The 8,365-nt window shown below is 43.3% G+C and overlaps 1 long non-coding RNA gene across 1 annotated transcript; it reads right to left on the bottom strand.

The window, feature by feature from the left end:
• Positions 1-7,067: 7,067 nt before the first annotated feature.
• On the bottom strand, positions 7,068-7,619 carry LOC109940327 (uncharacterized). The gene is made up of 2 exons (XR_002263112.1): positions 7,533-7,619; positions 7,068-7,311 (listed from the first exon to the last, which is right to left on the bottom strand). It is a non-coding gene; the product is annotated as an uncharacterized lncRNA (long non-coding RNA).
• Positions 7,620-8,365: the final 746 nt, after the last annotated feature.

The following is an 8,365-nucleotide window of genomic DNA, read 5'->3' on the forward strand; positions in this document are numbered from 1 at the left end:
CCCTTTCACATACTAATAATTTCTGTTGATTCCTTTGCCTCTAGGCCGGCCAGTGACTTGAAGGGCTCTGGGGGAGGAGATAGTTCAGCTGCGGTAGAAAACATTAATTAGTTCGAAGTCATAAAAATAAACAATAAAGTTAAAAGCTATTAAAATAATACCTATCCGCCTTTCGAGTTCGCAGCTTTTTCAGTTGCTTTCGTTGCTTCTCTAGCGTCATGAGTATCTTTTTCTCTCTTCTTTATTATTTCGTGAGCCATCCCTCGGCCGCCATTTTCCCAGATGTCAGTGAAAATTTTTCCACCAATTAAGCTTGCTTCGGCCGAGGGGTCCTTCGTATCGTCAACAGAGAAAGCAGCTTCGGCTTGGGCCAAAATTTTCACGTGTTCGCACCCTGCTTTCTCCAAAATAGCCGCAACTCTTTCGCACCAGAAAAAGCACAGACGTCCCCGCGGTCGCTCAAAATTTCTTCAAAAGCTTCGGCTTCGTTGCTGATCCACTCAATTGGACCTTCGGGGTCGCCCCGTATGAAGTTATCTTCGATTGAATATGCGCCAACGTTGGCAAATCTAGTTTTTATCTTTTTCACGCATTCTAAAGATTTTTAAAAGCATCTTTCTTTTGATGTGCGAAGCTCTGCAACTGTTTTTTCCCAGTAATTTTTCCAGTAATCACTGGCATCTCGTTCAGCTTCGGCAACAGCGCATTTTAATTTGGCTTCAGCCAGCTGCTTCCGAAGGTCTTCAATTTCACATTTTTGAGCTTCAGCTTGGACTTTGGAAGCAGCTTCGTCTTCTTTTATTTTGCTCACCAATGAATTTCTTCAGCTTGGACTTTGGAAGCAGCATCGTCTTCTTTTATTTTGCTCACCAATGAATTTAATATTTTATCTTTTTCAAGACCTTTGTTCCTTAGTTCAATTACTTCGGAACGAAGGTTGTTCAGAGCTATAGTGCATCCTTCGTCTTCGGCATTTTTCTGCGCCCTGAGGGCATTGCTAAGAATCAGGCCCTGCAAGAGAAGTACAGTGAGTATAAGCAAATAAAAAAATCGTTTTAAAGTACAAAAAATTGATTTTCACACTTTTATACTATTATATGCCAAACTGTCGGCCAATTCATCCTTCGACAGCACCGAAAGCCCGTCTTCTAATGTCGGGAATCCGAAGCTTCTGCTCATCTCCCGGCAGACAGAAATCTCCTTGCTGTCTAGGAGACAGTACAAGAAATCCTCTTCTCCGATGTCGTTGAATACCAATGCCCCCTTTGGATATTTCAGCTTCTGGGCATAGTGTTGAGCTTCTCGTTCTTCTTTAGAGAGATTTTTTCCCGAAGCATGACGGATAATATATTCAATATTTTCTTTCAAAGCTTCGGAAGTAGGAGCGGCAGCTTTTTCAGGCAAAGTTTGTTCTATAGCTTCTTCCTCTGCTGCCTTTACTCCAATTTCTGAGGATTTCTCTTTGGAGGGCTCTGATGGCCCAGCTTCGACGTCGACCCGGCTTACTGTAGCTTCGGCTTCGGTCAGCTTTGTCTCGGTTTCAACTTGTGTTTTCGAAGCCTTGGCAATTTTTCCTGGAGTAGAGCTTGAAGTTTTATTGTCTCCAGCACATCTAGTACACTTGCCATCCTTTTTCTCTTGGGGGTTGCTGCCAGACCTTTTTGTGTCTTCGGCGCCTCCACTCCTACCGAAGGGCTTAGAACTTCTGATGTTTTCGTCTCTTTGGTTCTCGGTTCTTCAATTTTGTCAACCTTCGGCATTGTAGCCGAAGAGGTCTCACCGCCAAATTCTGGCACTGTGGCCGATTCAATATAGCGCGGTCGGTGAGTAAGAACCTTCACCTTTTTCCTCTTCGGCGCGGGCTCGCTTGGAGCAGCTAAAGCAACATCCTTCCCAGAAGTTGCACTCTTTCTCTTCTGCCCCCGTGGCGGGTAGCGGTAGTCAGGGTACATAAATCCAATAGCATCAAAAACTCTATTTAGCCTCTTCTTTTTTCGACTCCCAAAGGCCGCAGATAGTACTTTATCTTCAGACTTGGAGTAGGCTCCAAGTAGTTCATCACTAGTATTTTCAACACATTTCAGACAGTCATCGTCTGGTTCGATAAATTGGTCTCTAAACCTGAAGGTATATTTCAATCGAACCAAACCACCTTCGTTAGGATTGCTGATGGTCTCTTTTGGCATCTCCTAGTTGTCTATCAATGGCCATATCATGTAGGCCACATGCTCTTGGACTAAATCCCTTGTCCCGATGAAAGAGCAAACTGTGCCGAAGGCCCTTCGGCATTCTTCGGCTGCTTCATCAATTTCTACCTTCGGTTTCCGAAGGCCGAAGCGGGACCAAATGGGGCGCATGATGATCTCTGTAATATCTTCTCTAGCTTTTAAATCATTCTTCACATAGAACCATTCTTTCATCCAGTCTCCGAGCCATCTTTTCCGAAATGTCGGCACCGGGCAACTTGCGCCAGAGCGAGCAACGAAACTATAGCACCCAAAATTGTTATGATATTGTTCCTTGCCCTAGGGCTTTGTCTCGTACGAAAGCTCGTGCATACTGCAAAAACATTTTGCACTTGGCTCCAAACCTTGACTCCTCACGGCCCAGACGAAGATCCCCATTCTGATAATTGCTTCGGGAGTAATCTGGTGAAGGAAAATCTCATATATCTTTAAAACTTTAACCACAAATCTGCTTAGGGGGAACCGAAGTCCAGCCTTGAAGAAGCTTAGGTAGATTACGACTTCATTTTCTTCAGGAACAAGAACAGTCCTGTCTCCGTTGTCAGCCCTCACAATAGACATATCTCAAAAATACCTTTCTCTCATATTATCAAGATGACTCTGTCTGATAGTCGATTTTCCGAAGACTGCATGACTTGGTCGCCAGGGCCGATCTTTGGAGTCTTCGCCTCCACTTTCTGCATCATAACTGTCGCTGTCATCGGTATCTTCAGATAAGCCTTCTAGAATCTCCTTAGTAATCTTTTCTGTATTTGTCTTTGCTATTGGTTCAATAAATCCAGCAGTCTTCTCCTCAAGGAGCTTCTCCTCCTCGCTCAGCTTCGTCTCAGTAACAACTTTTTTATCTTGAGACATCTTCTCTTCGGAAATGGTGAAAATGTGTTCTTAAAACCGAAGCTTTCAAAATCCAAGAAACTAAGCAATTGTTGGCAAGCAAGAGCTAAGAAATTAAGCCAAGCAAAGCAGGCGTACCAAATGTGCTCGGGGTGAGTTCTTATTTATATGCCCAGCGCGCTCCAAGTTGGTGGGGCCCATCTGTCATTGACTGTTGCTATTCTAGCAAAGGGAAGGTGTTTTTTCGGACCTTCGGCTTAGGGCCTTCGTCCATATCGCAATCTGAATTCGTTATTCTAACAAATTAACCTTGCGAGGGGCTACTGTTGGGGGCCTTCGTCTTCCGAAGGTCCTCAAAAACATGATTTAACAAAGTTTCTGGAGTATAATACATGAACATGTACCTTCGAACTCGGATCAGAACCACAGTGTGAAGAAGCACAAAGAATACGAAGGTTGGCGCAGAGCCGAAGCTATGCGCACGGGAGCTTCGGCATGATAGCAGAAAAGGGAACCGACTTAAAAGGGAAAAGGCTATTTAGACCTCGATGGATCACTATAGAGTCATTAGCAAATGTAAAGGGCATGAGTGTAATTTTACATGGGCTGCGTCCTGTGCCTATAAATAGGTGAACAGTGCTCCTGTACTGTTCACGCGGACTGGGCATTTGCTTTAATTTGGCATCACGCTTGTACCCTTACCTTCTTTCAAGTCGAAGGTACATTTGTAACTTGATATCATTTCTATTTTTCTATGATAATAAAATAGAAATGAGTCGATATTAATACACAATTATTCAAGTTATCTCTTATATTTCATATGATTCTCTTTTCATTACCATACGCTGTACTGATAAAGGGATGTCCTTCATAACCTTCATCCGAAGATCATTATATCCTGAGGGAAATAATGCTTCGAAGGACGAAGGGCATTAACGTTTAACATTTTTGTGTTGCCTTGTTCTTAACTCATAGTATTTGAGAACAAGTCCCCAACACCAATAATTCACATACCCATGAATTCCAAATCCCAACATTCCAATGCAATAATTTATACAATTTCATACACTAGTTCAAAACATAATTTTCAAAATTAACAAAACTATTTTAGATTGCTCTTAACCTTGCAATGATCAACGGTGACAGACGGTGGCGGACGGTCCGGCGAGGCGCGGTGGCGGACAAGGCTCGGCCGAGGCGGGCGCGGACGGCGGACAGTCCGGGCAGGCTCGGGCGCGTGCGGCGAGGCAGGGGTTCGGCACAGCGGACGATGGGGATGCGGACGGTCCGGCGGGTTCGGCGCGGACGGTCCGGTGAAGCTCCGGCGGCCGGAAATGGGAGCAACAGCGGCGACTTGGAAGAGGGAGATGGGGCGAGCTCGATAGGGGATATAGGGAGCTCGGTTGTCCCTTTTATAGAGGGGAAAGGGAGAGGGCACCGGGGGAGAGATGGCCGACCGACCATCAATGGCGCCAGTTAATGAGAGAGGTAATGGGGTAGAGAGGTGAGAGGAGAGGCTGTGGCGGTTACATGCGCTGGGGAGGTGAGGGGGTGTTGCCGGGGTTGGGCGCCACCAAGCGGGGTCGGGCGCGAGGCGCTCGGTCGGTTGGACTGTTCGACCGGGTGGGTGCGTGGTGCGGACGCACAACACGGACTGTCCGGCCGAAGGCCAGGGCGGCGGCTCGCCCGGAGGAGGAAGAGAAGGGGAGAGAGGGCGCGCGAGATGGGCCTCGACTAGACCGAATTCGGCCTCGCCGAGTGTTAGGGTTTTCCCCTTTTCTTTTATCCTTATTTCACAAAAATATCAATAAATATAAATTTAAATCTTTCTAAAAAATCATAATAAGTATACCAACAATATTTATCATTTAATAATTTATTTTGGACCAAAGTTCGTATATTAATTAGTTGGATATAAAAGAAATTTAAAAAAAACAACCATCAATTAAATATGAGCAAACAAAAATTATTTTAAAGGTAAATAAGATCAAACATTTGAATTTTTTTTACTATAATTATCACTAATAATCTAAATACATTATTTTTAGTTGATGGTTTTGAGGTGTTATATCCATGCGCCGCTCGTGGATTGTCCCTTATGTCCCGTTTGGATCATTGGAATTGAATTCCATTCTAATAATATTAATTTAGGCATATATTATAATTAAACTAATTTAGTTTTATATAAAATATATTTGTATGTTATTAATAATAAGATGTTGGAGATATTTATGTGATATATTTTTACTATAGAGGAGTGAGACGAAGAGTGTCACGTAAGTTACAGAGTAGATACAAATTCTACTACTGTATAAAATCATTTCTCATCCTTCACCCCATGAATTTGAGATAGACTAATATCTGAAGTTTGGAAAGTGGTGGAATGCCAAATTCCAAACTAAATAAGTTACAATTCCTCTAAAATGAAGGGATCCAAACGCCCTATTAGAGCTTTTGCACCTATAATCCATCCGAGACCGCCATGTAGGCACTGGCGTCGTCGCTGTCAGACGAGTCGTCGTCGTATAAGCCGGCGGCGATGAGAAGCTCCGTTATGCAAGCCCTGCTGTCTCGGCTCCACGCGGCTTCGACGACGGTGGTGTCTGTCCTGATCCCGTAGGTGTCACTGAAGGCTTCATGGGACAGAGATGGCGCTGCGCAGACGGGCACTATGGGCTGCCGGCGCGACGATGGTGATTATGCAGTAGTGGACGCCGCTTGAAGATCTCTGGATACTTCTTCTTTTGCAGACGCCGGTGCACGGGGACTAGTTAGCCATGCCACGACGTCGGCAGCATTCCTGTCCTTGTCCTTGACCAGTGGACGGTCGTCCTGCGACACATTGTTGTCCCAAACCGAAACCGTACCTGGCCATCTTCTGATTGCGTAGGTCCTCCTCCTAAAGAACTGGGGAGCTAGGGAAACAACTCGTCCGCAGCAGGTCCTCCAGCTTGTCCTCCTCCCGGGGATGATGACGCCGCCGCCATCTGCTTCCGGGCAACCTCATTGTCATCATGTTCAGGCAAAGCCAGGAGATGGAACCAGAGTATCGTGCAGAGTCGTTGTCGCTCCTACCGTACTTGTTGGTCTGCCGTCGTTGCGCTTGGGACTGGCTGATGCCGGCAACAGGGTTTCTTACTGCCGTCGGTGCTCGGACGACGGCGACGTCGATGCCCAACGATGATGTTCGGCTGCATTCTATCATTGCCACCGTGGTTGTGGATCATCGACGACGGCATATGGTGGTGGTGGTTGGATGAGCATGAAGCAACAGAGGATGACGACCACGAGGAGGAGGACAACTACAAGTACTCGCGCGCACAAACACTACTCATCGTCACCGACGGACGTGCGGTCACGCCCAACGAGAGAAGAGGACAAGGTGGGAAGCAAAAAAATACAAAGCCCCAGCGAGGATCAAACTCGCGACCTTTCGCTTACAAAGCAAACACACTACCACTATGCAACGGAGGCAAAGCTCATGTCATACTTGTTTCTTCAGCTTACTAGTTATATGTCCGTGCGTTGCAACGACATATAAAATATTCGATAATATTAGTGCTCTTATGTTTATTTATGTTTGTGTTCAATGGTACATCTAGAGAAGCATAAAAAGAAAAGGCTGGATCATGATCCAACATACTAAGATACTCGTTTTTACATTTACACATAAAACCTGATTGCACATTAGTCATGGCCTGATTGTACCTTACCCAAATATACAAATGTTATATTCATCAACAATTATTTGTACCAGATACTGCATCACATAAATTCACATATCATATGAAACCCAAAGTGAACTACCTTATAAATAAAATTTATATTACTAATGCCTGAATAATTTTAACTAAAAATTCTACACGATAAATCGAGGTAGTCAACAAAAAGAAAAGAACTAATGGCCCAACATAGAACCGTACAAGTGCAGAACTCTACAAGAATCACAGGAAGGAAGAACAGAACAAAGAGAAGAAAATTAGGTGGTGAAGGAGAACAAAATGAATACAAAAGGATCAGTTTCCTCCCATAATACAGATTGTTGCTTGATGCTTGAACCCCACATCACTTTCGCATCACAGGAAATAGTCAGTGTCCTACGAGTAAGAAACTGAAGCTTTCTTTTTCTACAAACCATTATTGTATCTAACGGTATAATGATCAACATCAACTCCTGGAGGGGTGAAGCCTGCCCTTGTCAAAAGGTTTTCTGCATCATGGACCTTGAAAACTGCAATACAAGGCCACAATTAAACCAAATAGATCATAACAGGACAAGATAAATTAGTTATGTGAATGTAAGATTCAATCTGACTATCGTAAAAGTGTGCACAGTCTATTTTGTAAGAAAAACTCAAGCATTAACTTTACCATGAAGTGGTATAATAAATATATAAAGGGAGTACATACAAATACCCTTTTAGCAAAATTTAGAACACAAAGTAGCCATACTTGCCCTAAAGGGGACACTCGAGGACCGATGCCCCTTCACGTTCCATTTGAACAACTGTGCATGCAATTCTAAGCTCCCTCATAAAAGAAATAGAAGCAGGACAAGTCAGATAAGGAAATAAAAATGGCAAAAATGAAAAAAGTCTTGTATATAATTGTTGCCAGAAAAGGCCATCAGGTTGCTAGAAAAGGTTTGTATGAGAAAAGTGGTTCTCCACCAAGAATTGTTGCTAGAAAAGGCCATCAGGTTGCAACGCCAACCTACACTACAAGGAAAAGGTAACAACTAACCATCTATCGATAGTTAAGGTATTATTTATGTAAATACCTGACCATTATAGAGACCTTGCATAGTAATATAAACTAGTTCAGGTTAAGAAATGTATCTGTATCATTGCTCTAAGTAGATCTTCTCCAATGAAGTACAAGACATCTTATTATCAAATCATGTGAGCTTCAGAATCCATGAACCACATTAATGAGTAAATGTTGCAAGAACTATATGTGTGTTTATGGTTATTGTGTTCTAAATTTTGCTAATGGTTTGAGTAACTGGATTGTTATGGTGATCCTGAATTTCTTGGTATGGCTAATGCATTTATCTATTTCAGTAACTTGTACTCAACATCTTTGTCATACCTATTGTTTCCTCTTAGCTATTGTGATTTAATCGAGATTAATTTCTAATACATATCAGAGTTGGCATTGCAGAACTTCATTCCATTAAAAACAAGTGTGTTTTCATGTTAAGGACTTAATTCCATTAAATAAATAACAAAACAATAGATACAAGATGTTGAGCACTAAATTGAGAGCACGGACGGTCCGGCCCT

Source organism: Zea mays, chromosome 6 (assembly GCF_902167145.1).
Source record: "Zea mays cultivar B73 chromosome 6, Zm-B73-REFERENCE-NAM-5.0, whole genome shotgun sequence".
In the NCBI taxonomy this organism is placed as follows: Eukaryota; Viridiplantae; Streptophyta; class Magnoliopsida; order Poales; family Poaceae; genus Zea; species Zea mays.